The sequence below is a fragment of the Triturus cristatus genome, chromosome 1_2 (assembly GCF_964204655.1).
Source record: "Triturus cristatus chromosome 1_2, aTriCri1.1, whole genome shotgun sequence".
NCBI classification, from domain to species: domain Eukaryota; kingdom Metazoa; phylum Chordata; class Amphibia; order Caudata; family Salamandridae; genus Triturus; species Triturus cristatus.
The window spans coordinates 261,430,493-261,457,955 of NC_140580.1; the positions used below are offsets into that span (position 1 = coordinate 261,430,493).

A 27,463-nucleotide genomic window follows, 5' to 3' on the forward strand; every position below is an offset into this window, starting at 1 on the left:
TTTAAAGAAAAACAATCTATGGATCAAGCATGTTTCAATGTATCTATTTAAGAACATAATTTTTTTAATTATTAAATAATGTTTGAGTACTATGAACAAAATGTCCTAATATTGAAAAGATTTAACATTATGAGTTTGTGTAGTCTTTGAAAAATAAAAACATAGAATGCAAATAAAGATGAGAACAAAATAAATAAATAAATGATTTGAAAGAAAGATAAGAATACTACCTAGTAGGGGAAAGTAGTTTTGTATATGAATTTGATGTTTGCTGAATTTCAAAACATGTAAATCTGTGGTACGCTAATATCTTGAACCCAATATGAATCATTTTTCTTTGCTAACATTTGGTAACCACCATGAAAAAATATATGTTAAGGTGTCCTCAAACTTTAAACACTATGATGTCAAATATATTGATAATAGCAGAAGCAAAAAAGTAAAGACAAAAAAAACATTGGTTGTTTGGTGTCCGCTTTCATCATATTGATGGTGGAGTCTGTCAACATGGCGATGGATTGTAAAAATGTTTAGACCTGTTTAAACCTAAACATTTTTAGGTGTATTTAAACCAAATAACCTTTGTTCTAAAGCGTATTGGTAATGAGTTTTTAGCAAAAAATGCATGCAATAAATATGTTTTAAAAAAATTAAACCATATAAATATAACAATTGTACTTATTATGATGAAAAAACACATCAACCTGTAGAAACTGGGTAGTACTACACTTGATTAAAAAAAAACATGCATGCGATTCTGTCCCCGACGTCGGGACTCTTCATACATATCGAGCAGCAGGTAACCGAAGCCCAGCAGTATCGGTATCCAAACAAGCAATTTGGAAAGGTATGGTACCTGTGCTTGACCTTTTAAAAAAAAAAAATTTTAATCAATTTTGCGAAAAAATGGACAGTACAAACCAAACATAATTAATTAGAAAATAAGAAAAGACAGTCACAGTGTGCATACGTATTGATCAGGTGACCTTTCAAATAACAGAATACAGATCCGTAGGGTTATACATTCGGGGGTACAATATGTCTTGTTATACAACCAACTCTAAGTTACCTTTCCTTCCAAATGATAGGTTGTCTAATGGGAACAACATAAGAACATTATTCTCTAGAGAGCATGTAGACCTCTCTTATCTAGCAAGGGCCCAGAGTAAAAGCTGTAGTGTAGTGCCCGCCGTGCTCAGACATCCCTGGCCGCGCTCTCCCCACTACAAAGAGGGATCTGAATTTCAGGAGATGTTCATTCATGACCAGCAAGGTAACTCTGATACAGGCCTCAAAAGTTTTTAGGGTGGCTCTGAGGGGGAAGCAACTTGCTGTATAGTTGAGATTGCTTGTTGCAGTGCAACATATCTCTAGGCCACTGCACTACATGAGGAGGTGGTCCTCGGGCCCAGCATCTAGCAACTCCACACTTAGCTATCAGCAAGCCCATATCAACCAATCGTCGTGTTTCTTTCGGTACATGTTTAGAATAGCCAAGGAGAGCTAGCAAGGGGTCAGGCGACAAAGGCTGCCCTATGATATTGCTCAACTTTTTAAATATTAGTACCCAGAAGTTAGCAATATTTGGACACAGCCAGGCCAAATTCATGAATCCTGCTTGTTCCGCACTACATCACTCGCATCTCACGGTGTCTCAAAGGCCATAGCTGTGAAATCGGGTAGGAGTATAATATACCCTATGAAGGAATTTAAAATGAATGAGACCGTGTCGACCATTCAGGGAGACGTGCTGTGTAGCTTCGTAACAATGGCGCCATACGTTGTCGTCCAGTGTGACCTCCAAGTCAGTCTGCCACACCAATCTGGCCTTAATGAAAAAGTTATTCCGATAATCTTGCGCCATGCTATAAATCCTAGAGACTAGTTTACAGGGAGACTCTGCATGCAGTATCAAAGAGAAGGGGGCGACTTCTGGGGGTTCCATCATCTGTTCCATCATCTCCTCTCTGAGCAAATCGCAGAGCGCATGTCTGACCCTATAGACGTGGAACATCATGAATGGGATGATGTCTTGCTCTTCTAAGACTATGTTTTCCTAACTTCGTCCCGTTTCCATCCTCAAATAAATCACCTATTTTGGAAGTGTCCAAAAGCACGAGAGCCCATGAAACATCTGGTTCATTAACCACCGGCAGCCATTGACACCAGCCCACTGGCGTGAGTGGAGAGTACAAGATTGACGCAGCTTGTCTTTTAATCATATTCTGCCATGCATGAGAGGTGGCGTTTATGGAGTCCAAAAGACCCGCTCGCTGGGATGGAGCGCGGTACAGGAAAGCAGCTAGAGGGAAGGATGCAGCCGCGACCCTTTCTATATGCAAGTGTGGCGGAGGGGATTGTTGGTGCAGCCAGTAAAATGCGTGAGAACATTGAACCACTTGATAGTAGAGCTCCAAATCCAGTGCACCAAGTCCACCCATCGAGTAAGACAGTGTCAAGATATCCCATTTGACTCGAGGCTGCTTATCAGCCCAAGTCAATCTAACCAGTAAGGACCTGATACATTTAAAAAAGTGTGCTGGAAGGACCATAGGTATGTTTAAAAACAGAAACAGGAATCTGGGTAGCACTACCATCTTCATTAAAGAGATGTGGCCTAGGAGAGACAATGGCAGCCGCACCCATCTGTTAACATCATCTTCCAGTTTAGCTATTGCCCTGCCATAGTTCTCGCTGAATACTGTCTCAGAGTTAGTGTGCACTTGGATGCCTAGATAACGCACAGAGTCAGTGGACCAGCTCAAGGGAAAAACTAGTTCTATAGGTTCCATGGCTACGGTAAGTGGTAAAATTGTGGATTTAGTCCAGTTAATTTTAAGACCTGAGAATTCCCCATAGTATACCACTTCCCTTAACACCGGGGATAAGTTAACCTCTGGGTCTCTAATGTACCAGAGAGTGTCATCAGCATAAGTGGAGATTATTAAGTTGTACCCGGGGAGTGGTAACTTCAGCTTTTAGATCACTAACAATATCATGAGTGCTGGTGATAGTGTTTGGGATGCTTAGAATATTATTGGATTGGCTTGAGGCAACAGTCTCAGTGCAGATATCCCTGTTTTTAATAGGGCTCTGTAAAGACGGAAAGTGATTACTGCACACAATTGGCAGATCTTAGGTATAGTTTGATTTGTGTCATGATTAACGGTGTTGAAGGAGCCATTCCGATCAACTGGACCCACCTCCCCCCATTTGAATCTAAAATATCACCATACTCAACCAGGAGGGTATCAATGTGGTCAAGAACGCAATTGCTTCCAGCATGTTTAGCTCATTTCTCTGCTTTTTTAGGTTTCACTGCACTTGAAACCTAAAAGGTTCCACCCCCACCCTCCTTCACGTTCCTTTTAGCCATCAAACTAAAGGAGCAGAGAGGGGCGTGGCTTGGAGAGCCAACATGGCGGTCGCGTTCTAGGCCGGCTCCGCCAGCCCCACACACATCCGACATTTATCCTGGCATCCCGGACTTGATGGTGGCACCGACTGGTGTGGCGGAGGCGTAGCACCCTGTTCCCCCCCCCTTTCGCGAAGTCTGGGAGCAGGGTGCCGAGGCAGCGCCGCGATCCAGCCGCAACGCGGGAGAGGACTGGCAGTGCACAGGAGGCCTCGGGGGCGGCGTGCCGCGTCCCCGCTGCGGGAGAGGGGCAGACGGAGGAGCTCGGCTGGGCTGGAGGACGCACCCGGCGGCAGAGGGCGGCCTGGCCCTGTGGCGGGAGGCCTGTCCTTCGATTGCGTGGTGGAGCCCAGCGAGGAGGAGGTGGAGTGATCCGGCGGCCGGGTCGGGCCGCGGCGGTAAGGAGGAGTGTGCAAGGCGGGAGAGGCGGTCGATCCTGGGCCGGCGAGGCACCGGAGGCACACAAGGGCGGAGGCAGCCGGCGACAGGGGCGGTGGGCCTCCGTGTGGCAGTGTCCCATTCTACTGGAGTGGAGGGGGATCGGCGGCGCTGTCGAGCCACGGGGGGTTACGGGGATCTTGTTGGCTGCTTGGCCTCTGGCTCCGGGGGGGCAGCGGAGGCTGAGCCCTGGTTCTCCCCCTCATGGTTCGCGGAGCAGATGACGATCGGCGGCTGGATCGGGCTGCGGGAGAGGATCTGCATGGGGGTCTGCCTGTGATGTGGTGGCGCACCCTCCATTCCCTTGCAAGGCTAGCCACGCTCGGAGAGCGGAGAGACAACTGGTCTGTATTGAGGGTTCAGGACCCACGGAATTGCGGTCGCTGACAGTTGCAATCGCTTGGGCCTGCGGTGTCGCTGGGGTGGAAGCCTGAGGGTGGCCCCCGCGCCTCTTGACGATACCCTACGGAGGGGATTCAGTGTTGGGACTTGGTGGCACATTTGGGTCGAGGGGCTGGCACGGGGGATTGGGTAGCCGGCTGGCGCTCCGTCGCCCTTATTGAGGCCTGCTCAGGGAGTCCCGCTGGTTGGAGCTGCGGACGTGCGGGATGGACTGTTGGGGAAGTCGCGGACTACGTAACTTCCGAGCCGGCGTGAGGGGGTGCGATCCGCCCGGCTCCTGGTCGCTGCGGGAGCTGGTGAGGCGGGGTCTGCGGCCCCTCATATCTGGAGTGCTCGGAGGGTCAGAGGAGAGGACTCCGGGGGTCGCCGGGGCGCACTCGGCGGCCGGATCGGGCCGTGGAATCAGCTCTACGCTGGGATTGTGCATCACTCGAGCCGGGGCGGGCCAGCCCTAGGTACACGAGGCGTCACCATGACCAGAGACAAGCGTGGCGGTGGCGCGGGCAGGCAGGGGCCTATCGACAAGTTTACCGGACCAGGGGTGGGGGCCACTGGAGGTCAACCAGGAGCGGTACCGGACAATGCGGCCCTGATGGCCGCCATTACCCAGTCCAGAGACATGTTAGATGCCAAGATAGGGGCAGTTGGTGCGGATGTTACTTTGCTGCGGCAGGACTTACGAAATGCGGTGGGCCGGATCACGGAGGTCGAGATGCGTATCTCTGGGGTGGAGGACGACGTTGCAGAGTTGAAACGAAAGGTGGCAGCGATGGAGACCGTTCAAAAGGGCCTCATGCACCGAGCAGAAGATGCGGAAGGATGGGCCCGACGTAACAATCTCAGATTCATTGGCTTTCCGGAGGGCTGCGAGGAGGGAAACATGGAGCGTTTTCTCACCGCTTGGCTAGAGGGCTGGCTCCCCCCCGATGCGATGTCCAGGTGCTTTGTGGTGGAGCGGGCTCATCGGGCTCTCCTGCAAAAGCCCCCGGTGGGGGCCCGCCCGCAGCCTGTCATCGCCAAATTCTTGAACTATTTGGACAGAGATGCCATCCTGAAGCAGGCTAGGGCCAAAGAACCCCTCCTTTTCAATAATTCACAGATCCTGATATTCCCTGATAATACGCGACAGGTCCAGCAGCAACGTCAGTCTTTTATGGCCGCCAAGGCCCGGCTGAGAGAGCTTAAACTCCCATACGCTCTGCTCTTTCCGGCCTGACTCCGAGTGGTCTTTCGGTCCCACACGCACTTCTTTGATACTCCGGAGGAGGTCTTCTGATGGACGGATGAAACAGTGCGGGTGCGGCCTCCTACGTAGGGAATCAGACTCGTCTTCGGGGGAGGCGGCGCGGGGGGGCCCCCATGGCCGGAGGCAGAAAGGGGACAGGCGATCAAGGTCCAGGCGGCGCTCGGGGTCCGGTGGAGCCATCGGTTGTGGGGGATCAGCCCCTGGGGGACAGTCATTAGATCCTTAATGGAGAACACAGGTGCTGCGTAGTGATGCGTCGACTGTTGGTAACCTCGATGTCTTGAACTGGGCTTAATCTACCGTCGGATGTGAACTGGCGGGAGCCCTGTCTGGAGGTTATGGGCTGTGACTTGGGGATCCATTGGTCGGGGAAGCCTGCATCCCTCCGTTGGGGGGTGGGGGTCAGCCCCGCCGCGACAGATACTTCAAGGGTTTTTTTGAGATATGGGGTGGGGGGTTTGTTGGGGAAGGGTTGTTGTTGTTGGGGTCAGGTCGCACGTCCAATACAGATCTATTGCAAGTTGTTCACATGCCCCTGAGGCTCCATGGTAATGAAGGACAGTGATACAATCCCCCAAGGCTGACATGTCTGGTGGGGAGATGGAGATGCAGGGAGGTCTCTGTATCCTGAGCTGGAATGTGCGAGGGGTCTTGGATAAGGTAAAGCGGGGGGCCATACTCTTTCATGCGAAGCGGGTGAAGGCAGATATTCTGCTGTTGCAGGAGACTCATCTCCTGGGCACAAAGGCCCTCTGCTTGCAGCGGTATGGGTTCCAACAGGTATTTCACGCAGGCTTTGTGAGAGGATCTCGTGGTGTGGCTATCTTAATACATCGCAGGGTCCCTTACACGCACGAATAGCAGTGGGTTGATGGGCAGGGTCGTTACCTATTTCTCCGGGGTAGGGTCGGTGGGGAATCTTTGATCTTAGGTAGCGTGTATGCCCCTCCCCCGTTGCAGTGGAACCTAATCAAGCGGTTACAAACGTTGTGGGAGGATATGCTGGATGTAATGTCTGTGGTGGGTGGGGACTGGAACGATGTTATGAACACCAGCGTGGACAGGGGGTGGAGGGTCGTGGGAGAGATCCCCCAAACAAATTGCATTCTCTTGTGACCGGCTTGGACTGGGTGGACACATGGCGGCGGGCTCATGGCGTGGTTCGGGAGTATACGTATGTATCGGCAGTCCACCATTCCTTCTCTAGATTGGATTACATCTTTGTTCCCCGGGGCATGGCTGGGAGGGTGGCGGCGGCGGCGATTCTGCCACGGGGGCTCTCCGATCACTCCCCAGTGCTCGTACGTTTGGAGGCAGGCAGGGGACGGCAGCCGTTTCGTTGGCGCCTGTCAGTGTGGAATCTTCAGAAGACGGAATATGCAGCGCACATGGGCGAGGCCATCGCTCAGTATTTGATGGCAAATGTGGGATCCGTGTCGAGTGCGGCTTCTCTGTGGGAGGCGTTGAAGGCCACGCTGAGAGGGGTGGATATTTCGTGGTGCGCAGCGGCTCGCAGGCAACATAGGGAAAAGTTGATCCGCGCTGAGGCGAACATAGAAATTCTAGAGCGACGAAGCCGAGAATTGGGGAGTGCCCTGGAAATGCGCCCGTTATTGTGGGCGCAACAGGAGTGTGCAGCCTTGCAGATGGATGAGGCACGGCAGGTGTGGCTGGCGACACGCAATAGAGTGTTCCAATGGGGGGGACAAATCTAGTAAGATGCTGCATCGCTTGTGTCAGGGCACTTTTCATGTGCAAGCCTTACCGGGCATACTAGACGCAGAGGGTAACCCGATTACTGATCCTGCATCAATTGCTGAGAGTTCTGTCACATACTTTGCGGACCTTTATGCCCCCAGGGAATGTCTGTCGGCAGACATGGTGGAGAAAGTTATTGTTGATCTGCCCCCCCAGGGCGATATCAGACGAGCTGCGGGACGGGTTGGAGGCCCCTTTGACAGATGAGGAATTGGGGACGGCCCTGGGGGAACTCAACCCTGGGAAGGCTCCTGGTCCTAACGGGTTCCCGAGTGAATTTTTCCGTCGGTACCATGTGCAGTTGGCCCAACATTACCGCACGGTAGTGGAGGAGGCTCGGGACAGCGGTTGTCTCCCTCCGGATTCGGGGCATGCAGAGGTGGTGGTATTTCACAAGCCTGGCCGTCCCCCGGAGCATCACGCCTCATACCGTCCCATATCTCTCTTGAATGTGGAGGCTAAAGTTCTGGCGAAGGCCTTGGCCAATCGCTTACTGCCTCATATCACATCACTCGTGCATCCGGATCAGGCGGGGTTCATGCCTCAGCGGGCTACACAGCATAATATTAGAATGGCGCAGGTGGAGATTGCGGCGATCCAGAGGTTGGGGGAACCGGCGGCAATACTCTTGGCAGACATGGACAGGGCGTTTGATTCCCTGAGCTGGGTCTACCTATTTGCTCTGCTTCCTAGACTCAATTTGGGGCCACGCTTTCTTTCCTATGTGAAACTTCTATATACGGGGTTGACGGTGCGGGTGGCAGGGGCCACCTCCTCTACCTTTGCTATATGGAGGGGAACGCGGCAAGGGTGCCCCCTTTTGCCCTATCTATTTGCTCTTGCCATGGAGCCTCTGGCTGCCTGGATGCGGGTAGACGCCCAGGTGAGGGGATTCGAGTGGGCCACGGGTCTTTCGGATAGGATAGCGTTATACGCAGACGACGTCCTCTTTTTTCTGACGGCACTTGACAGGACGGGGCCACGGCTTCTGCAGATTATGCGCATCTTTGGAGAATCGTCGGGTCTATATATGAATCCCCGCAAATCCACGCTGTGGGTGTTGGGAGGCCAGCCGAAGGTGGGCTTGTGGGCGACCGAGGTCCAGTCGGCGGCAGGAGGCTTGAAATACTTGGGGGTGGTGCTCTCGGATGTACCGGCGGTGGGCTGGGAGCGTAACGTGACACCGGTGTGGGATCTTGTTCGGGCGGACATTCAGATCTGGTCCCGTATGCCCCCGATGCTGTTTGGTCAATCGGCCATCTTTAAGATGGTCGCGCCCCACCGACTCCTTTACCAGTTACAGAACCACCCCTATCCGATTCCGCCCAAATGGTTCCGGGTGGTAAATTCCGTATTGGGACAGTTTCTGTGGGGAGGGGGGATGGTGCTAGTGGCCATACGAACATGCTTCCTATCTACCTTTAGCGGGGGACTGGCGTCTCCAGATCTTCTCTCGTATTATCAGGCCTCGCACCTGCTGGTCCTTAACGAGTGGTGGTATGGGGAAAGGGGGGACCCGGCGTACGCCCTGGAACGCTATCTCATGGGGAACCACACTCTGCACACTCGGTAAGGCTGCGGAGTCAGCTGCCACCAGTCACTCGAGTGGTGTTCACGGTTTGGAGGCAGGCGCTGCGGCGCATGTGTTGGTGGAACGTCCTGACCCAGGAGACTCCTTTGTGGGATAATGGGCGGTTGCCCCAAATGGCGGCCCTTCAGGGATTTCGGGGATGGGACGCCATCGGCATTTCCACCTTGGGTGATGTCCTGAGGGGCACGACTCTGAAATCCTTTAGGGACCTTCAGGAGGAGTTCCATATGCCACAGGCGCAATTCTATTGTTATTTACAGCTGCGCCATGCGCTGTCTCCTAGCTTGCAGGGCCTGGAGTCCATACCCGAATTCAGTCCGGTTGAGGCGAAAGTTTTTATGGGGGACTTGCATGACAAAAAGATTTCGCGCATTTATAGGTCCCTGGTTATACACTGCTCCCCTACATTACGGAAACTTCGGGGGGACTGGGAGGCAGATGTTTATGGACTGGAGGAGGAGGATTGGACGGAGGCCCTGGCAGCCCCGCTGGGGGCGGCCATAGCAATTCGCTTACGCCTTGTCCAATTCAAGTACCTACACAGAGTGTATTTCACTAGGACACGATTGTGGCGGGCAGGGATGATCGCCTCTCTGGACTGTCTTCGTTGTGGACGGGCGGAGGGCACATTTATACACACCGTATGGCAATGCACGGCATTGGACCGCTTCTGGAGGGGAGTCTGTGGAAATATGGATTTTCCTGGTCAGTTATGTCCCCTATCTTGGACCCCAACGGTTCTATGTGCATGTTACAAGTACATGTATGTTCCCTCCAGTTCCAGTTATGAAGACGCAAACACATGTGCGTCCACCGTTAACATGTCCTCTTTCAGATCCGCCATGAATGGGCCGGATATTCCATTCCTAAGTACAAAAGGCCACCGCCTTTATATGGTTCACTTATGCTATTTTTCAGTCCAGGCAAGTAGGCCCTGATTCTGTCATCAAGCTTTTCCTTCTTTCTGCCTCTGAAGCTCCAGTCTGAGTCTGCATCTGTGACCATGAACTTTGTCTCATTCCCTGCGCGGCTCACGATGCCTGACATCAGCTTGCTGCCTGCCAAGAACTGTATTTCACCTTCGAAATTATCTGCTCCGATCCCTGCCCAATGCATTCCTGTCTAGTAGTTTAAGTAAACATTCTGCCAGCTACCGAGCAAAGGCCCGGCTTCTCTGTCTTCATGCAAGTAATTCATAGCCCTGTTACTATGGAAGATTCCTGCCCTCGCATCTAGTGTAGACACTTAGACGCTTGTACACGCACTAACAGTCAGTATAGTCAGTATAGAATAAGATTCTACTCTAAGAGACCTCTCTTTTGGATAAACATAGTTCTTTAAACATAGGATGTTAGATATGATTTGGGATTAGGTTGACTTGACCCTCCAGACTTCTGTCGCCACATGTAGAGCTAAATGTCAAGTCCCCTTCACCCCCTAGTTGCACGTCAATCACACGTCATGCTGCTGTGCGCGCATCTCTGCCAAGTATTTCTGCTGACATTACGAAATTATTTCATAGGTCCACCCATATGTGACATCACAACCAATGACGTTTCCTTGTTACACCCAATTACGCCTCCTTCAGCTACGCATGTAAAATGTTATCTTTGCTATCAATTGTTACGCCTCTTGCATTGGCTTCACTGTAATGCCTATTGTATAAAAGTGAATAATTATCAATAATGTATGTACTTCACTTCCTGAACCTTCGTGGTGATGGAACCTGGAGCAACCGATTATAATCGACCATTGGAATAAAGCCCATTCCGAACCTCTAATACCACGGATTCTGCCTCTTATTTACTGAGCTAATTTATTATGTTTCTGTATCAAATTAAGTCCCGGTAATTAAATTATTTACCACATGAATGGCGCCCGAACAGGGACACTTTCTCATCTCACGCGCCGGTGGTGCGTTGCAGGCCCGGTCTCCTGCCACAGCTGGACGGACAACAACGCGTACCAGCAGGATTTCCTGTATCTCCCTCCGGTCAAGCGGGGGCGACTGAGGCTGCGATCAACACCCAGACGAGGCGGTGAGAAGTGCGAAGTATCCCGACCAGAGCCTAGCTGAGAGAGCAAGATCCGAGGTATACAGAGGCCCACCAGTTTCCGAAGTCCCGAGTCGAGTCCAGTTTCCGAAGTGTTCGAGTCGAGTCCAGTCCGGTTCAAGTTCAGTTCAGTTCCATTCCGAGGCCTTCCGTTCCGAGCTACCCGGTGAGTACCATTACTGGGGAGGCGTTCTGGCGTGCACATAAGTTGTGCCGGTCCAGACGGGTTTGGGTACACAAATCCGGTCTGCACTGTTTTAGCAGTGTATCTGTACTGTTTAGCAGTACATCTAGTATATCTAGTATATAAATTCAGAATAATTCAGTTAATGCCGAGTATTATGTTCAGTAATTAAGTTTCCTTAGATCGTATCATCATTGTTGCTCAGGAATGTTAAATGTTAAATGTTTTTAGTACGTTCTGCATATTGTGGTATGAATGACTGTTCATTATTGTGATTACTGTATTAAGTTTGTTCAAGATCAAGTATCAGATCAGTTCTCAATATGCCGCTCTTTTCGAAATTAAGACAGATCACAACTAGAAAAGGGGTACTCGAAGAAGCTGTTCCTATTCCTCCTAGGGACACTCCAGGGTACTTCATGTATCATAAACACGGCTTAGACGCTATATTATTTCTTGATTTATGGGTAGACTACACTAAGGAATTACCAGAAAGTCAGAGGTGGCCCGCAGCTGGGACCTGGGATGCAGAGTGCATCGTGAAAGTAGAGGAAGAATTATGGAAAAAGAAAGCTAGACAATCACAGAAAGACGCCATTGAATTATGGCGTAAAGAATCTTATAGACGTACAGAAAAAGCACGTAGACAGGAAGAGAAGAGTAAAGAGAATTCAAATGAAGTCCGAGAAAATCTATTAATTGAAGAAGGTGCACGAGTGAAATCAGAACAAGTAGACAGACAAAGACATGCCCTTATGAAGGGTATGTATCCCCTTCTGGCCGAGGGATTACCTAAGGCTACTGCGGGGATACCAAAAGACTTGCCACCCCCATTATTTCCAATAAAAGTACATCCTAAGGGGCATCCTAGAACCGCAGAAGATGTTTTTCTTTCCTCATATTTAGATGACGCAGCTCCCGAGTACGCTAATTCCGCCCCACATAGACCACCTGCCAGAGAGGTTCAACACCGAGATCCAGTATCTGTATCTCTACAGCAACAAATTCCGACACAAGTTCCGGCAAGCACATCTGGTTCTACATCTGTTCCTACAGCTACTTCTATAGCTGTGTCTACACCTATAGTTGCTGTATCGCGTTCAACGAATCCTTTCACGCCCGATACCCCAGATGGGGCTACGGGAGGTGCTACCAATATTTTTTCTACGCCACCCAGAATAAATAAACTTACTTTTCAAGAATCTGCACATTCACGTACCCCCAAACTCATAAATGCCCGCACACTTAAGGAACTTCTTATAGATTGTAGATATGACCCTGTGCCCGGCAAAGAGGACGAAATGATCCTGGCATCATTACGTATCAGACGAGCCGCGGTGTATTTAGGGAAGTTACCAGGAATGACTATGCATCTAGATAATATATATCATTTTGTCCAAACAGGGCGAGATTCTGAATGTATTAACAGAGCTATGGAATACCAGAAAGTGGAGATACAGGGGGAACTGTTACGTTTCCTTATAAATTGTGTGATCAGAAATCAAGACCGACCGGGGGTAGACCCGGAAGCAATGCAAATTCTTACCAGATGGAGCCAGAATATATCAGAAGGGAGACATGATAAGCAAAACTGTATAATAGCCATGTGCAGAAAGATCCGTAAAGAAATAGAACGTCTACACGAAGAAAGATTAGCGGTAGACCAGTTTGAACAAAATGAGGAGGAGGAAGGATCAGGACTGCCCACAGGACAGTCAGAAACCATAGCCTATGTAGGTAGAGGAAGATCTTGTAATAGTACTAGATGTCTTACTGACCCGATACGTCCGATATGTCTAGAAAATAACAGGAATTTTCAAACACCTATAATAAATATAAGGTCCCCCGAGCATTCGTTCCAAACCACTGACAAATTACTGCGAGAACGAAGGGGTTATCATTTTCTCGATTCTATGGATGAACAAGAATTAGCCAGGTCAGCCGTTCATTGGGTTGACAGTCCCGGAAAGTATGATGATGATACAGTAGCACACACATTTTTGAATCTCACCCCAGATGAACAGCGTTTAGCTGGGATTTATATGATTCAACAACTTCTTATACTATATAAAAGCCAACATTCAGATCCTGGTCCCTTACCTGACATATTGACTGAATTACTCACGAATAGATGGAGAGGTTCAGGTACTAAGCTAATTAAAGAAATACTAGAATCAAGAAAGCAGTACATTCTTTTTATATGCCCAGAACATGTCTCACTGCCCATTAAGGAAAGAACCACGTATTACATGGACAGACAGAATCCCTTACGAGAAGTACACCCAATAAAAGGCGAGGACAATGAGTTTAAACGTGTATATGTATATACGCCCATATCGAAAATAGAATTGTTAGAAATGAAGAAAGTGGTACCCAGTCATGACAAAGACCCAGCGGGTTTCCACCGAGAAATTAAAGACATGTTACTCATGGGAGAGTATACCTATCCCGACATTATGACAATATTAAAGGTATTAATGCCTGCTGGCATTTATGAAAAACTCAAGGAAAAAGAGTGGGAGGTGGGAGACCAAAAGATAGATTGGACAGCATTAGAAAATGAAGAAAAGGCCCGAGGTCCAGGTTCGGGGCTTGGGGACAAAACTAAAGCACTACCAGGTTTACTAGTACAGGTACTGCCACGCTTATTAACCACGAAAAAGGAAGACTGGGGTGCAATTTCAGCCTGTAAACAAAAGCAAGATGAAGACACTAGTGATTTCTATGCACGATTTGAAAAATGTTTTGGTATAAATAGTGGCATAAAAGCAAGTAGCGAATCATACCCACATCTGTTTGTGACAAAATTAGTTGAAAATTCCTTGCCCCAAGTGAAGAATAGAGTATTAAAATTCGAGAGTACCTGGCAAGGTAACACCCCATCACAAATGTTACAAATGTTACAGTATCATCACAATAGAATTAGAGAGGAACAAGATCATGAACAAAGACGCATGAAAGACACGAAAATGAAAATGCTAGTCTCCCAGACAGTTCCAGCTGAAGGACATAAAAAGGGTACGACACATTCCGGTGATTCAGCAGGACCTGTAAAAGGGACATGCAACTATTGTAAACAGCCAGGACATTACATACACGATTGCCCAGTTCTGAAGCGTAATATCGCCACAGGTATTACAAAAGAAAGACCACGGCCACTTAGACAGGATCAGAATGAACAAGGAGCACCGCAGCATGCACAGGCCATGCCAGCTCCACAACAATCTATACAGTTTGTGCCAGCCGCACCAGCGTTGCCTGCTGCTGCCACACAAACCACGACACGACAGCTGTACCAGACCGCACAGTATGACTACCCTGATTATCAACGATACGCATGAACCAGCCTAGAGAGGGAAGTTGACTTACCCCTTATCGAGGTCCCTGTAGACCAAGAAGGACCTTATGTACATAGTGAATTATTAGGTCAAGACAGAAAATTTTTACTCGATACAGGGGCAAGTCGAACAACCATAAAACGTAGTGAAGTTCCAGGGGCACCCCTCTCAGGCTCACAGAATATTTCCCTTGGTTTTTCAGGAAAACCTATTGTTAATGAAGTATCACAGCCTCTTCCACTTACGATAGGACCCTTGACCAGAACTACAGATTTATTGCTTACTAAATCATGTCCAGAAAACTTGTTAGGTATAAAAACACTGAAAGCTCTAGGAGCTATAATATGTTGTTCTCCGGAAGGAGTAAGATTGTTTTTACGTGATTTCAAAGGTCACTATGTGTCTCGAGACATGGATCCCCGACTGCAGACTTTACCTACACATCTATGGGCACAAGGCCCTACTGATGTTGGTTGCATGAATATTACACCATATCGAGTTACACTGAAGGCAGGAGTGGTACTACCACGAATGCGACAATACAAGTTACCACCAGATGCTGTAGTGGCTTTACTACAAATCATTGACGAGCTCATTGCCCAAGGAGTGGTTGTAGAAACAGACTCCAATGTATGTAATTCACCGATAATTCCGATTCTTAAACGAACAGATCCGAAGGCCCCGCCAGTATATCGATTGGTTATTGATTTGCGCGAATTGAACAAATGCATTGTGCCACAATTCCCTGTGGTCCCAGATATCTCGTCATTACTGACAGCTATTGATTCCGAAGCAACATTCTTTACTGTAATTGATCTCAAAAATGCCTTTTTCAGCGTCCCAATAGATCCGGAAAGCCAATATTTGTTCGGATTTAGTTTAAATGGACGTAGCTTCAAATTCTCACGCGCACCTCAAGGATTTACAGAAAGCCCCAGCATCTATAGCCAAGCACTGAAACGAGAACTCGACAGTATCCACATGCCAGTTAACACTGCCTTGCTTCAATATGTCGATGATCTGCTGATCACCGCTAGAAGCGAACCCGAATGTGAGAAAGCATCACTGATAGTTTTACAATTTCTAGCCAAAAAGGGGCACAAGGTGTCCCCTTCTAAGCTGCAATTCTGTGTCCAGCGAGTTATTTACCTTGGTCACTCGCTGTCCAAGGAGGGAAGGCAGCTTACACCCGACCGCATTCAGTTAATAGCTAACATGCCAATACCCAAGACACAAAAGGAGGTGCGGGCTTTCATAGGCCTCACTTCATATTGTAGACAGTGGATCCCTCAGTATGCATTTCTAGCAAAACCACTCATTCAGTTGACAACACAGGAGGCAGCCACATCGACTGTTCTCCCTTGGACTCAGGAACATACACAAGCTTTTGAAAGCTTAAAGACAGCCTTATGTCAAGCACCGGTTTTAGCAACACCATGTTACAGAAAACATTTTACACTCTTTGTTACAGAACGAGAAGGTACTGCCTTGTCAGTACTCACACAGGAACAAGCAGGATCACACAAACCGTGTGCTTATTTTTCTAGTACATTAGATCCCGTAGCTCAGGCTCTGCCTGCGTGCCTGAAATCAGTGGCAGCGACAGCTTTAGCAATCAGACAAAGCGATGCTATAGTGTTAGGACATCCATTGACAGTTCAAGTACCACATGCAGTAGAGGTTCTTGTGAATCGAACGCAAACACAACACTTGACTATAGCACGACTTACAGGGTATGAACTAACATTGTTTCAGCCACATATAGAAATCAGACGTTGTAACACATTGAATCCTGCCACACTTTTACCTGTAATCGGAACAGACCCACTAGCCCATGACTGTATTGATGTTATTACAATCATGACGAAACCCAGACAAGACTTGACAGATGTCCCATTGTCAGACCCAGACCTGACGTTGTATGTAGATGGCTCATGTATGAGAACAAGTACAGGAGAGTTAGTAGCCGCTTACGCAGTCACAACAGACACTGAAATTATTGAAACAAATTGCATAAATACCTTGTCCGCTCAAGCAGCAGAGCTCGTCGCTCTGACACAAGCCTGTATTCAAGCCACAAATAAAAAAGTCAACATATACACTGATTCACGTTATGCATTCGGAGTTGTACATGACTTCGGCGTGCTGTGGCGAGAGAGAGGTTATTTAACTTCTCACGGTGCCCACATTCAGCACGGACCCCTCATTCATGCCTTATTAGATGCAATACATTTACCCATTGCAATATCGATTATGAAATGCAAAGCACATACGAAAGTTACTGATATCATTTCTCAAGGCAATGATTTAGCTGACAGAACAGCTAAACAGACTGCTCAAACTCAAACATCCGACATGACAAAGACAATAGTCCCGACGCCAACACATTGTATGACGGTTAAAGATCCTACTCTTGACGTAATTGATATACAGACACATGCTACACCAGACGAAATAAAGAAATGGATTGAATTAGGAGGGATCCAAACGGATCAAGGATGGTTGATGAAGGAAAAGTCTGTGTGGTTCCTTCCTGATTCAATGGTCCAGGTTATAATTAACACTGTACGTAGTCCAGCACATCTAGGAGAAAAAGCTATGCTAGATAGCATTCAATACATTTGGTTCAATAAACATTTACGAGCAGCAGCCAAACAAAAAGTTCGTACCTGTATGATCTGTTGTCAGTTCAACCCAGGAAAAAGCGTTCCCGTAGAACAGGGTGGATTTCAGCCTCCTGATCACACTTTTGAAGTCCTCCAGATGGATTATATCCAGATGGAACGATGTCGAGGATTCAAATATGTTCTCGTAGTTGTTTGTGCTCTTTCCCGTTGGACGGAGGCATACCCGGTTTCAGATTACACGGCCCCGACTACTGCCAAACAGTTAGTTCGAGAATTCTTCCCACGATACGGTTTACCACGTGCTGTCTACTCAGATAACGGCCAGCCGTTCTCATCCGAACTGATGAAACACGTTTCACTTTTGTTAGGCTATCAGTGGAAATTCCACTGTGTCCGACACCCCGAAGCAGCAGGTCTCGTAGAAAGACATAATCAGACCCTGAAAATTAGATTGTCTAAAATATGCAGAGAGAAAGGTGTCGACTGGGTAGTAGCGTTACCAGTTGCACTCTTTTACACAAGAATGGTAGCACACTCTCGAACAGGGCTATCCCCGTATGAAGTGATCTTCGGCAGACCACCAAATATGTGGGGGACACCTATACCACGCAAAATAACTGATATTGACTGTAATATGCTGACAGATTATTTGGCCTCCTTGATGTCTGCACTACAATCTTGTCGTTCACAGGTAGCTGCAGCTTTTCCTGACAACACTGAGGTGAAACCCCATGACGTAATTCCGGGGGATCTCGTTTTAGTGAGGAACTTTGATCGAAAGACTCAGCTGGATCCTAGGTGGAAGTCACCGAAATTGGTCTTGCTCACCACAAGGACAGCCGTGAAGATCGAGGGCAGGAAAGGCTGGATTCATTCAAGTCATATCAAGAAATTCCATGGACTACCAGCGGATGTGAATACCACACCTCGTGTGTCTTCACCCATTGACTCAAAACTTCCTTTTGTTGAAAAGAGTAATTCCGAACTTTATAAACTAAAACTCAGGTCCAATCAGTCAAGCAATTTGATTGTTTAAGTCCTCTCCGAGGTGAAGCGGTTGAATTGTCTCTGACATGTATCCCTTGGACCTGAATAGAGAATGCACCCGAAAAATGCTGAAACGACAGGCGTACTGTAAATCACTGCGTAGTCATTGTACAGTGACGTTATTAATTTTGTTGTCCTTAAGTCTTTTAATAATTACTGCAAGTATATTGTTGCATATATATTATCCTATTTTTAGACACGTTTATAATGTTACTGCTGAACATTCTTTTAGTGAATTACCTCCGCTTGAGTTGTCTTATAGATTTGCGCTGCGCAATAACACGTTTATTAGTATGTTACATCATTCCCATCAGGTTAGCAATGCTACAAATTGTTGGATATGTGGCCGACTCCCTCCCTATCAGAATTATAAAGGAATTCTACCTCTCTTTCCATATCCGTTCACACACAACGGCTCCTGTGGAGCATGGTTTAGCTTAATTAATTCCTTAGATTCAAATTCTGCAGTTTATCAAGACAACTGGGTATGGGGAAATCTGAACTTAGTTTTACTTAAAGTCTGCCACCCCAACAAGGAGGGACTTCCCAAAAGAACAGGAACTGATCTAGAAAATGAAGTATATGGATTAGGTAATTTCACGCTTAATCTTATGATCCTAAATGTCGAATCCGAAGCTACTCCAATTTTGCCCGCTATGTCAATATTTCCAGTAAAAGGTGAATTATGTGTAAGAAAGAATGGTTCCATACATATGGGCCATAGTAGATGCACCACTGTAGTAGAAGTTAGTGATCAAGGCAAGTCTACATTTAGAGCTTCCCGCCATTCCTATTTCATATGTGGTCAGACGGCCTATGTACGTTTGCCTCTAGATTGGGATGGTACCTGCTACATTGGATTTCTTTTGCCACCTGTTTTCCTAGCTCCTCCTGATTATCACAGAAATACTCATTTAGTATATAATAGAGTAAGGAGAGATCTCCCAATAGTCGATTACACTGAAACAGCATGGGAAAAATACACAGATTTCAATAAAGGTCTCTTTCCCTATATAGGTACAGTTACTAATAGTAAGCTGATACGTAGATTAACCAGAACCCTTGAAGCAGTAGTGAACGAAACTATTTCCGCCTTAGGCAACTTAACAGAAGAGCAGTCTGCTATGCGGATTGTTGTGCTTCAAAATCGTCTTGTCCTTGACGTCATCCTGGCCGATAGGGGCGGAGCTTGTAGGGTCATCGGATCAAGCTGCTGCGTATTCATACCAGAAAATTCGCCATCTGTATATAAAGCTATAACCCGCCTTCATAAGATTGTGAGCCAGATACACCAGAATCCAGGCACTTGGACTTGGTCCGGGTGGTTTTGGAGCGTGTTATCAGCCTGGGGATGGAGAGTTCTATCCTTCCTAGGTATCGGCCTTCTCATACTATTCAGTTGCTGCTTATGCCTGCAATGTGGACCAGCGATTTGTGGTCTGTGTGCCACATCGTGTATTCCACATCAAGATTTTCGTTCAAGATCCCGGAAGAAGAAAGAAGAACAAATGATGCTATATGAACAGATCAATGGATTAATGAAGATTGATATCTCTTGACGGGCAAGTAGGGGACAAGGAGGGAATGTGGAAATATGGATTTTCCTGGTCAGTTATGTCCCCTATCTTGGACCCCAACGGTTCTATGTGCATGTTACAAGTACATGTATGTTCCCTCCAGTTCCAGTTATGAAGACGCAAACACATGTGCGTCCACCGTTAACATGTCCTCTTTCAGATCCGCCATGAATGGGCCGGATATTCCATTCCTAAGTACAAAAGGCCACCGCCTTTATATGGTTCACTTATGCTATTTTTCAGTCCAGGCAAGTAGGCCCTGATTCTGTCATCAAGCTTTTCCTTCTTTCTGCCTCTGAAGCTCCAGTCTGAGTCTGCATCTGTGACCATGAACTTTGTCTCATTCCCTGCGCGGCTCACGATGCCTGACATCAGCTTGCTGCCTGCCAAGAACTGTATTTCACCTTCGAAATTATCTGCTCCGATCCCTGCCCAATGCATTCCTGTCTAGTAGTTTAAGTAAACATTCTGCCAGCTACCGAGCAAAGGCCCGGCTTCTCTGTCTTCATGCAAGTAATTCATAGCCCTGTTACTATGGAAGATTCCTGCCCTCGCATCTAGTGTAGACACTTAGACGCTTGTACACGCACTAACAGTCAGTATAGTCAGCATAGAATAAGATTCTACTCTAAGAGACCTCTCTTTTGGATAAACATAGTTCTTTAAACATAGGATGTTAGATATGATTTGGGATTAGGTTGACTTGACCCTCCAGACTTCTGTCGCCACATGTAGAGCTAAATGTCAAGTCCCCTTCACCCCCTAGTTGCACGTCAATCACACGTCATGCTGCTGTGCGCGCATCTCTGCCAAGTATTTCTGCTGACATTACGAAATTATTTCATAGGTCCACCCATATGTGACATCACAACCAATGACGTTTCCTTGTTACACCCAATTACGCCTCCTTCAGCTACGCATGTAAAATGTTATCTTTGCTATCAATTGTTACGCCTCTTGCATTGGCTTCACTGTAATGCCTATTGTATAAAAGTGAATAATTATCAATAATGTATGTACTTCACTTCCTGAACCTTCGTGGTGATGGAACCTGGAGCAACCGATTATAATCGACCATTGGAATAAAGCCCATTCCGAACCTCTAATACCACGGATTCTGCCTCTTATTTACTGAGCTAATTTATTATGTTTCTGTATCAAATTAAGTCCCGGTAATTAAATTATTTACCACAAGTCTTCGCCTGTCTTTCAGAGGTTCTGGGGTGGGAGCTTCTCCGGGCACCAAAACTGGCGCTGCTGCATGTTATGGAGGGGGTGGGGGGAAATAGATACAAACGTCATCTCCTGCTCCTGGGCCTAACCTTGGCGAAACAAGATATTGCCAGTGCATGGAAGGCGACGAGGGCTCCCTATGTGGTGGCCTGGAAAAATGGTCTAGACTTCTGCATGGGACTGGAACAGCCCATCTTCGTGACCAGTGGGTGCCCGCGTAAACACTATAGAATATGGAAGAGATGGGCAGAGTACCGGGGCCTCTGGCTGGACCCTCCGGTGGTGGAGGAGCCTTCGCCGTCGGATTGAGTCCGGAGGTTGGCCTATGGGGAGGAGAGGGCAGGAGCAGGGGGGGTGGTGGGCTTGGGTTGAGACCTGTGGAGTGCTCCTTTGACGCTGCAGTGGGGGGGTATGGACTAGTGCCACATTTAGGGGGGGAGGGAGTGGAGGGGGGTTGGGGGGAGGGCAATAGCGTTAAATGCTACTGTGTTGTGCTTGGTTGTTCATGGGGGAGGGGGGAAAAGTCGGTTGCTGTAAGGTATGCCTTTTGTGTGATTTGGCAGGTGTCTCTGGAGTGCAGAGCTCTGCGATATATATGCAAATTGACTAATAAAATCTGTTTTAAAAAAAAAACGAAAGGAGCAGTAGGTAAAGCTATTACAAATGGTATTGACCTTGGCCTTACCACACTACCGCAGTGGCAGTTACTCAATTTTGGAGTTGTTATGCCTTCCCTGCTTTTATACACTTCCCACTAGGTAGCGTGCAAACAGATTGGAATTTTAACAATAATGATACCTTATAGTCCAAAGGAACAAGATGTTAGGGGGGTGGCCCAGCCCAGCCTCCTCCGGGCTCTCACGGGCGTAGACAGGCCCGCACTTGGCCCAGGCTTCACCCGGGCGTGCCCGCGCTGCGGGAGAGTTCTGGTGCCTTTATGGTGTGTCAAGTGCTTGGTCCCGCCCCCTTCCGGGACTTGCGTTGCGCTGTGGGACCAAGTCCCACCCCAGCGTGAATGATGCAGGGAGTAGCGGTGTGAGCCACGCAGAGGTGAGTAAGTTGGGGACTCCACTGGCCCAGGCTAGTGTCCGGACAGAAATCTGGTACAATTCTGGTCAAACTTCTTTCTGTATTGAAGAGCAATGAATCGTATTCCAGCTGTGGTTGACTCTGTATGTTTTGGCTCATTAATATCATCGGCGTGCTTTTCACTTTCACTTTCAGATCCCAGCTCCTCAGGCTCTGTTACAATTTCAAATTGGGGAAGAAGAAAGCCATGATCTGGAACTGCAGCATCAGGCAACTCTGGCTGAATCGAGCAGGACTTTATATGTCCAAACCTCCAGTCAGCCACCTGGTGGTGTTTGCTGCAGTAGTGAACAGAGTGGCACTTAGAACGGGCTTTTGGTTCAATACAGCCACAAACCCTACACAAATGGGCTCCAGATTTTAGCCTCAGGCTGCTGCAAGCTATCTCCTCTGGAGGAAGATTGTCTGATGGTGGATTATAGGAGTGCATATCATTCCGTTGCAGTAGCTGATTTTCTAAAAACATGGTAGGGCAGCGACTTCCGTGTAGGTGGCATGCTGGTTCACGGCAGCTGAATACGAAGAGCCTGCGGTGGAAGCTGTGCGGTTCCTGGCTCGGCGCGTACAACTGCAGCAGGAAACAACAGGGACCTCCACAATCTGCACAAGCCAACACCTTGCGGCCCGGCAGCCCTACCTCATCCAGCCACGCGGGCCTCCCGCCAACCTTGCTGGGGAACTGCGGGCTGAGAAGCCGCCGCACTTTCACTACCGGCTCTGCAAAACCCAGCTCCACCATATTTTGTGTGTTATTCTCCTAGAGTGAACCTGTTTCATTGGACATAAGACACTGCACACGTTACTCCTGCTAACCATTGCCAAAGTGATTGTGCTCTCCTTTTAAAACATGATGTAATTAGCATACACCGAATTGGCAAATTTAATCTACCAATTAGTCCTTAGTTAATGGTACTGCATGAACCTTGGACTTATAAATTAAATGCTATAATTGGGCTTCAGCACTCAATGTGCCACCCACTAAAATAGACCTGTAAAACATGAGTCAGGCCTTCCCTTGCAGCCTGTGTGTGCAGTTTTAACTGCCATTTCGACCTGGCAAAATAAACCTTTTGCCAAGCATAAATGTTCCTTTTTAGTACTAACAAATCATCCTATGATAGGCCTAAATGGCTATAGAGCAGGGTGCATGGTATTTAAAATGTAGGACATGTATATTTAAAGTTGTACATGTCCTGGCAGTGAAAAACCTCCAAAGTCGTTTTCACTGTGGAAAGGCTGGTTGTCTCCTAGAAAAGCACAGGGTTGCACTATAACACAGTACAATGCTTAACTTAAGTTTGGGAATAATTAGAAACATGATTCAATGACACATTTCAATAGAAATATAAAAAACAACTCAACGATAAAGTTGGATTTAATATTATTATCAAAACTACGCCTTTAGAAAGTTGCCATTCTCATGCGTAAGCCAAATGTGCTTTTCTGCCAGTGTCACCAGACCTCTGATGGCTCAACTGGGTTATTTTGTGTATTGCTTCCAGACAGTGGACAAATGGCCTTGGGTTTGGAGATGATGTTTCCTTGCCCTTGAGCGGGGTGGCATAGGGCCTGTACCCATCCCCTCCAGAAGGAGAGCGTGCAAGGTTGCACTAAAATCATTGCTTGGTCAGAATGCAAGGGAGCAGGGAAGGGAGTTATAGAGCAAGGGTTTGCTAGCTACAGCTCAGGAATCAAGGACTAGCAAATGCTCAGGAACTCAGGAAACAAAGGACTTACCTGACAGGAACACAGCTACAATGACCAACACTGGACTAAAGAGAGCTGGGGCTTAAAAACAAATCACTGTGATCACATGCTTCAGGTGTGGGCAGACTAGCACCTGCCACCCACAGGTGTGCTGAGTTTCTCTACCCACCCTTGTCTTTCAGGGGTGGAGATGATGCAGTGAGCAGGGAATTCTAGGTAATAGAGTTTTTAGTATGCGCAGACTGGCTTCCACAAAACCTGGCATGGATAGGAACTAGGTGGGAATTTCTGAATAGTGTCCACGAGCTTAGAAATCAGTATATGCATACAGTGGTCTAGAATCTTATTAGAACACTGGAGAGTCCCACAGGCAGGCCCCCTGATGGTGTGCAAAAGAGCGCAGGGAGCTAATTCTGACATATACATACATTTTAGCCAATGCATAATGGCTTTTCTGACCCCCAGCCGCCTTCACTGTGAGTAGAAAAGGACATACTATAGAATCAAAGGCCTTGGCGGCATCTAAAGAAGCAGCGCAACTGCTGATATTTGAATGTCAATTTGGTGTGTAACCGCAAACAATAAACTTAGATTTTCTGTGGTAGATCTATCTGGAATAAATCCAGGTGGATCAGTTCCAACCAGGCTCGGCATATGTAGCAATGGCGTAGTGGCCAGGATTTTGGCTAGAATCTTATTATCCACATTTATTAGGGATAACCCCTCCTTCTCCTGTTTCAAAAGGGACCTGAAAATCCATCTCCTTAACAAATACTTTCCTGACCAACGTCAACTAACCTAGACTTCAATATCTGAGTTTACTCCTCTCGCTTGACATTCAAGGATAGTTGGTGACCGGACTGTGTTAACCACCTTATCTTCCATGCTGTACTTTTTTTATCCCTGGTTTTGCTTCCTTACTGCCTGCCTACTATGTAATGCAATTTCCGTCTGTTTTTCTTTACAGTATGTATGTAAAGCGCTCTGATACCTACGGGTCAAGCTAGCGCTATATAAAACTTTTAAAATAAATAAAAATAAATAAATAGAAGTCACATAGGTATGGTGATTTATATGGTTTAGGTAAAGTAATCACTATATCTTCTCTGATCGAGGGCAGGAGCGGCCCCACATGATATGCCTCTTCATACCTCTAGTAAGATTGGGACAAGTTCTACATCATATTCTTTATGATATTCAATCAGGATGACGACACACCTGGGGCACTGCCATTGCGCACTCCGTTGATCTCTTTTATTATTTCTTTAACCGTAATGGGTTGATACAGAGACAGGTGCTCGTCAGGGTAAAACTACTCGAACTTGGCCCTGTCTAAGTAGTATTGTATGTCTGGTATTGTCTCTGCAGAGACTGTGATGAATGTCATTTAGAGAAGTATCTAGCAATCTGTGCCAAAATATCAACCTGGTTATTGAGTACCTCGCGCCCAGGGAGCTCGCCATCCCGCTTCTGTCTAATGGCTGAGTATTTTTCCAGGAATGTAAACTCTATTGCCTTGGTCTCTAAATGCCTTCTTTGGTAGTGGATCTCTAGCAATGTACTAGCATTGTGCAATACATTTGCAAAAGACCACTTTTTACTCTTTTTATTTTAATTTTTTAGATTCAACGATCCAATGTCCTTTGATTGTGCATTCCCCTCTGAAAACACATTTAAATGCTTCCCATTGGGCTGCAAATGGGGAAACTGATCTTCCGTTTAGTTCAAAGTAGGACCACATTTCTTTTCTGATTTCCTCCTTGAATGCTGGATCAAGTAGGGAAGTGAGCTGCAGTCACCAGAAGTTGTGTTTACGTCAGCATTGGGAGGGCAAGGGAGACTGGAGAGTGGTCCAACCAAGTCCTGGGCAGGTATTCGATCACCACATCCCTGGTGTCACTTCAGAAGTCTGTTCTGGATGAGGAGCCATGTACTACAGAATGGAATGTGTATTCTAGGTGGCCGATACGCCATATGTCCAGCAAGTCATGCTGTAGAATCCAGCAAGTCATACTGTAGAATGATGTTCAATAACACTTTTTTAGCCTCAGCCTGCCCCCTGGCCTCAACCTTGTGATGTCAAGCTGTGCATAAAGCATAAGGTTATGGTCCCTACTCCCCTATGATCAATTCTGAATTAAGAGCAGTGCACCATGCCAAAACCTGAGCAAAGAACCCTGCCTTTTCGTAATTAGGGCCACATGAGTTGCTGCCCCCAGTATGCCGTGGACAATAGTATAGCTGGCCTCATTGTCCTCAACTGTGTGGAAGTATCTTTAGTTGGTAGTTTTCTTAATCAGAATGGCCACACTTCTAAAATATGTGCAGTATGCGAAAAAGAACCGGTGTGTGCCCCAGTTCTGTGCTATGTTAAATAAGCGGGCTTTTACTGGTGGGTTTCTTACAAAATAACTACTTCGATGTTGTGTCTGTTGATATATGCTATGATTGCAGAAATGTTTTAAGGCATGGGCAAAGTGAACAATTGCCAAGGGCCCCCACTTTCGGGGGCCCCCCTGGGAAAGTGAACTTTATCTCTATTTCTGTATGTCAACCTCTCTCCTCTCTGGCTACCTCTAACTCTGTCTACCTTTGCCCAGGGTCCTCTTAAGAATGTTTGGGGCCCAGACCAAGTCTATTTCCACTTTTTCTGAGTGACTCCGTTTCAGAATTGTTTAGCATTATTCGGGCTTCCATTATCAGAAAATATGTAACAAAAATCAAAGTTGTTCCGAAAAGGGGTCTCCTAATTATGCCTTGCCCAGGGCTCCAACAATCCTCAAGATGACACCGCATGATCATGCAAGACATTTGTGAGTTGTTTAGTCCCGACACTCCATGTCATAAACTTTGGGCCTGTGCTTCCACTGTCTCCATGAATTGAATCATCCACCATCTTCTCTGGTTTTACTTAGATTGACCCAAGATATCATTTTCAAATGTGAACCAGTTGGTCTCATCCATTTTGTCTGAATCTGACCTCCATCGACATTTAACTCCCAGCACTCCCTCCCCCTACCCCACCAGGCCTAAACTTTCCAGCGGTGTTCCATTCAATTGCCCCATAATGTACGAGATGATCATTGGAATTATGTACCATCTCAGTCACTCAAGTATACTATGTAGATTACAGCAGGATGGCAAGCACAGTTGCTCTATAGTGAGATCTACCTTACGATATCTACTCTGATATGACATTTAGAGGCAACAACAGCATGTGGGAGAAGTGTCACTTTAGGTTAACACTCAAATCTAAGCTCAATTATGCAATGAGAAAATGGTATTTACATTTACTATATGTTAAGCCATGTGCAGTTGGAACTGCATCAAGTGAAACACCAGGCACATCATAAATATGAGAGGCAGATAAATGTAATGACTGCCATATCAAGTGTGCAATCTTTCAGTCATTTGAAATGTTAACACAATCACAGTGTAAGCAGCTTTGTCCAGCTCAATGCTTCATTTGGCATCGCTAAGCTAGTGTATGCCACAATCTTTTTGTCTATCGCCGTGCATGTATTTGTTTCAGAAACACAGAGGCCTTGTTCTGGTCAGAGAAGATATGCATCTTTCTTTTCATTTGTGTATTTGAGTGGCAGGATAGAGCATGGCGTACTAAATGTTGCAATTCTGCAGTATCTTTTTTATTGGTATGACTTTCTTCGTTTAAAAAAAACAAGAGAGACAGCTAGGACATATGGACGGCCGTCCTTGTCCCTTGATACAATTATAAACCAACTAAGACGGCCACATT

General features: G+C 47.1%; 1 long non-coding RNA gene and 1 pseudogene across 1 annotated transcript in view; both read right to left on the minus strand.

Annotated features, from left to right (window-relative positions):
- Window positions 1-550: 550 nt before the first annotated feature.
- The window catches only part of LOC146867126 (uncharacterized), a 141,421-nt gene continuing 114,508 nt past the window's right edge, over window positions 551-27,463 (minus strand). Inside the window, exon 3 of the long non-coding RNA XR_014966069.1 lies at window positions 551-867. This is a non-coding gene — a long non-coding RNA (uncharacterized LOC146867126). The remainder of the gene's footprint in view (window positions 868-27,463) is intronic.
- On the minus strand, window positions 21,992-22,738 carry LOC146867127 (uS5 assembly chaperone PDCD2 pseudogene; annotated as a pseudogene).